We start from the raw sequence: 5,509 nt of genomic DNA, 5'->3' as shown, positions 1-5,509 counted from the left end.
TAAAAAAGAACAATGTCAACGCCTTCACACCCCAGTCATGATATTTTGCCGCCCATTTTCGTCTGAGCTGGGTATGTTCGTCCGTCAGCAGCGATTTCTTGCGTGGCTTCCGAGAGTGAAACTAATGGACTTTGACTCAGTTGTCTTCTAACTGTACAGCGAAAATAGCAACGTCAGCCTCCTGATGCAGCTAAAAGGACTACTTTCCAGACGTCTTTCGCCTTTGAACACACATGCACACACACACACACACACACACACACACACACACACACACACACACACACACACACACACAAACACAAAAATGGCCTTAAAATTATGACGCGGACTAAAGACAAAAAGCATTTACCTGCTAGCAACGACGACGCTTTCATCTGTGCAAGATTCGATTGCCCACACCTGATATCCCGGATGCAGGGTGCGCGTAGGCACAAGATGGATCAACCGTGACGGAAATTTGTGCTGTCCACCTGGGGATTTCTGTACCCTCGTGCTTTGATCGCTATTCCAGAGCGACTCGATGGTCCAGACTGAAAGAATGAATGAATGAATATAATTATATAAATGAGACTTTATTGTAGGCAGTGGCCGCGCTCTTCATGCTTACAAAAACTATTTACACTGTTCCTAACGAGTATAGTTCTCATGTCGGGTACGGTACAGTAGACACGTAAATAGCGAATTTTTGGGACACACAGTTGGAACACATCCCGGATGTGAAATCCCGGATATATTTGACTTGCACACGCTTGCGTGAATCATGACTTAAGTTTGAAGTGTGTTGTTATGCTGACAGGTCGTAGGACTTGCGCTTTCTCTGCAAAAAGTTATTGCAGTATGCGAGCAGCAGTGGTTACTGAAACGAGAGCCCCATTTTCGGGAAGGTTGGTTGCGTTTACTGCAGAAGTCGACTTTTTCGAGAAAGTGTTGGCTCGATAAAATTATGGAGATGTGTGATGCAGTGATCATGTAAAACGGACAGGTTTGTACATTTTTTAATAAATTAATATTAATTAAGTAATTAGCATGAAGTATGGATTAATAGTAAAGCACGCAATTTTCAAACAGAACCATAAATGTGATTTAGGTAAATGAGTAATTGTTTACAATTTAATTTATATTGATGTTTAATTTATGGATTGGAAGGGATTTTGTACATTTCTCAAACGTTCTGAAATTAGGAACATGTTGATACGTACAGTACCAGTATTATGAAAGTTACCAAAACAAATTGTTGATATCTATAATACAAATGTGCTGCATCTTTGAAACTAATTGTAGTATGGTAACATATGCCATTGTTATAGGGTTTATAGTACACACTCATATTACTGCTATAAACATAAACATAAACAGTAGCTTGCTGTTGATATAACAGGCACTGTTGAAAGTTGTTCAAAATTGAAATGCATATGAATAGTCTTTCTTGCCAAAAGATTAAACGTTTGCATGAAACAATGGTGTTCAACTGTAATTTCTGTTCTGCCAAACAATGAGCTATATGTGCCAAGTAATCCGAATGTTTTATTGTATTCACGTAACCATTTAAGCTCAAAGCTACCTTAAGTTGAGCTTTTAGAGAAGATAAGCGGACAAAACTACATTTGTGAAACTACCACCCGGATAAAGGAAGAACATGCCAATGCCTGGATACAAGTCACATCTCACATGTCATCTAGCTGTCTTTCAAATTTCTGGATGCATGTTTCCAATTTCAATTTGTTAAAGAGATGTCTCTGTCCCCAATATTCTAAAATATAGTTGGCTAAGTGGCCAAATTTGGTGACATAGTGACAGTTGGAAACCCCTGATGAAATTCGCAGTAGTATTGTCAATTGACGATGTGGACTTGAACTCTTCTAGTTTGCATATACAGGAATAGTTTGTAGTTGTAGCATTGGAGCACAGTGTGAAATATCCATACATTTATTAGTGCCATTCAACACTAGCTTTCTATAGTTTTCCCCCAAATGGTGTAAGAATAACACATTGCTGATCTACAAACAGTTTGTTGAAGTTCAAATTGTTCTTATTAGATGATGAAACATTAGACGATGAAACGAGCTTCAGAGACAGAAAGTTCTCTCATGACGTAACTTCTCTTGGTGTCATTTCAAGTGTGTTAAAGCTTACATCATATGGTAAGCTGTTTATTAGGTTAAGTCTTTCATACATACATACATACACTGTGTGTGTGTGTGTGTGTGTGTGTGTGTTTGTGAATTTTTGTGGGCACGGTTAAGGCACTTCCTGGATATCAAACTCTGGATATATATATATGACTTACACGTGCACATTAGACAATTCACGTGCATTGTAGGCAATTGATATTCACATATCTCGTGAACATCCATGTGAGCAACAGAGTTTCCCGCTTTACTGTGTTTCTCACCTGCCAGTCAGTGCCTGTTGTAGTTACACAAGGGCGGATTAAGGGAAGTGTACAAGGGGTCAGGATCCCCACCTCTAGAGACCAACAATTATCAGATCTGTTCTTTGACGTAAAATGGTCTTCGATAATACCAATTGTAGATAATGCTTGGTAGTGACACAAATCGACTTGTGGCTAAGAGCAGTAGATTCGCTGAGACTATATCCGGATAGAATACTTAGTTTATGTAATATTTGTTCTGGATGGTCTGACAAATACCTCGAATGATGTCTGAGAAACAAATCATGGACATTCTGTTAGGCTTGGAGAGGGATGAAGTGTCTTCAAGAGTAATTCTGATGTTGAAAATATTGAGACTGTTTTAAATTCGACCTCATGAACAAAGATCAAAGCTGGTACTGCGCACAAATTTTGAATTGATGAGATGGCTGAAAGCCGGCAGCCTTGCAATCCCAATCAAAATTTTGTGCCAATAACAGTTTAAGGTGACAAAAATTGTCTCTTTTGATCTTCTCCTTACAGCTGGACGGAGATCAAACTAGACACTTGGATTTGCAAAAAGGAACAGCAGTAGAACTATGCATAACCAGTTGTCACTATGTGAACATACTTGTACAGAGAGCTTAGCCTCGCAAGCCAGGCTCTTCCGCGCAGTCGCTGACCGCACGTGAATCACACGAGGAGGAGGAGCTTTTGCCGGAATTGCTCCAGCGCGAGAAGAGCCTGGTCGCTTTCGAGAACGTCATAGTGACGTGGGACCCCCGATCCGGTTTCAATAGCTTGATAAAGCTAATTCTATTAGGTAAGCATGTAGGTATGAAAGTTGAGAACACGCGACATCGCTTCACGCACTTGCTTGTTTTGCACGAAGTACGTAGTTGACATCATCGTTCGCTTCTAGTACGTATGTAGACAGCTCAGCCATGTAATATTCTGCAGTGTCCCGACTCCTTTTCAGCATTCAGTTTCGCCAACAGCACACCGCCGAATCTAGATCTGCAGCGCGGTAGTTTGAGAAATAAACTCATTGTACGCGGTTAGTGTATATATGTAGCAGTCAGAGTCCATGCATTGAAACAAGTTGTACGTAGTACACGTGCAACTACAAGTCAACTCTACACTTCCTGAACATGGTAGGTCTACTGCACTGCTGTTTTCCCATGCCTAGATGTTTCCAGTTCACCGTGAGGAGAGTCAATATCGTACAAAAGTGCTGCTTGCTGAGTCGAAAGTACTGTCACATAGACTGCGTTAGCAATACACGCCAATCTGATCATGACGTGGAGAGGTCAACAAGCTCTAGGCCACTGCTTTCATGAACCATTGAGTGAAACTGGGCCGGCAGTTCTCACACCATTTCCCCCACAGACTATAGATGTCAGAGTAGACGCGCAAGAGTGGTGAACAGTTCTACGTCGGTTTCAATTCGCGCAAACCTGCAGATCAGTTCAGTCGAAAGAAACGTTGCTGGAGAGTGTAGGTTCAGCGGACCAGTCCCATGTAGACCATTCCTACGCTCATTATTCACCAGCACTTTGTCCATCAACAGCTTCACTGGATTTCGTGTTCACGCGCTCTCCGCGGAGGCTACCTCTCTGCTTCATGTATCAGCGCAATTGCACTAACAAGCTCTTTAAAAAATCGAATTAGCCTTATGCAAGCTATGAAACCGGATCGGGGGTCCCACGTCACTATAACGTTCTCGAAAGCGACCAGGCTCTTCTCGCGCTGGAGCAATTCCGGTAAAAGCTCCTCCTCCTCGTGTGATTCACGTGCGGTTAACCGGTTAGCTCAGCGACTGCGCGGAAGAGCCTGGCTTGCGAGGCTACAGAGAGCTAGCTATTGCCCTAATTTTCCGTCCTCACAATCACTACTTTTCTCTACTTCGAAGAAAGAATGATGTAAAGCCTTGAAGTCTGGACTCATATAGACAAGCAGTGCAAGTTGAAATTCAGAGTACTTGCAGCCCTGTGTGTTATACATAAGTAATGCACGTATACAAATTTTCTGTGGCTATTGGAGTACCACTGAATTTGTTTACCAATTTAAAATGAGAGAATTCAATTGTTTTTGAATACTGGAATTAGTGGAACTATTTTCATTAAATATAAATGAAAATATAATACGTAGGAATAAAGCTAATGGCCACGTCCTGAATGTTTTAAACGCTGACCACTCCATAAAAAGTCTTGATCCGCCTCTGTAAGATGACTTCAGAACTGCCTTACAGTTTAAATTCGTTCTACATAAAGAGGTAGACAGTAACAGGCAGAGCTTTGAATTTCTTGTATTTACGAAACAATGTACACTTGTGTAGAGAACCATCAGACTTTGGAACAGACAAGACTTTGCTGCATTTGACTTCCCAATGGTCTGCCCAGAAGGAGGAATGATTGTCATCATTTCTGTAACGACCCAATTCAGTGATCCGCACACAAGCACGAATGCCTTGCCAGTCAGCTTGTAGAAGCCTATCTAGCCAACTTCAGCAACTACTGAGTCATCACCAGACAAATCAAGACAACACTTATGCTGCAGGCATTTTGTGGAATATACAGCATCGATGGGATTCATGAGTTGCAGCAATGCATGAAGTCAAAGAAATTGCATTTCAGGTACATTGTACTGACTATTAGTCATAGAAGTTAGGATTGTGTTATACCATGTAACCAGTTATTTCTGTAATCATGATATTTCTTTGAATTCTGCGAAGAAATACGGAGCACACAAATAATATTTACAGACATTTAGGCCTATCCTCGAAGTTCCAGGCAGTCACTGAGACACATGTACAGTACATGTGTGTACTAGTAACTTTATTGCTGGTTGAAATGCAGAAATTGATTTGCAGTAATTTAAGACAGCAGAAATAACCGTTTATATGATTATACGGTACCAGTTTAAATTGTTTGCTAAGTTTCAAAAGGACATATAGTCTCCTACTCTTACAAGGGTTGCATTGGTTTCTGTACTGGTGAGGAAATTAATGGTGTATGGAGGGTACTGTAGATACATGTCGGTACATTGTGTGTCAAAACCTGATACATGATAGTAGCTGTACAACATAAGCTTCAACAGATACTCCTAGGCGCTTGCATTGTATGTAAATTTTGA

At 40.9% G+C, this 5,509-nt stretch overlaps 1 long non-coding RNA gene across 1 annotated transcript; it reads left to right on the top strand.

The window, feature by feature from the left end:
• The first annotated feature begins 761 nt into the window (after nucleotides 1–761).
• On the top strand, nucleotides 762–5,097 carry LOC134177835 (uncharacterized). Its single transcript, XR_009969555.1, has 3 exons — nucleotides 762–985; nucleotides 2,040–2,144; nucleotides 4,713–5,097. It is a non-coding gene; the product is annotated as an uncharacterized LOC134177835 (long non-coding RNA).
• Nucleotides 5,098–5,509: the final 412 nt, after the last annotated feature.

Source organism: Corticium candelabrum, chromosome 3 (genome assembly GCF_963422355.1).
Source record: "Corticium candelabrum chromosome 3, ooCorCand1.1, whole genome shotgun sequence".
In the NCBI taxonomy this organism is placed as follows: Eukaryota; Metazoa; Porifera; class Homoscleromorpha; order Homosclerophorida; family Plakinidae; genus Corticium; species Corticium candelabrum.
This window is presented reverse-complemented; position numbering and strand designations above follow the sequence as displayed.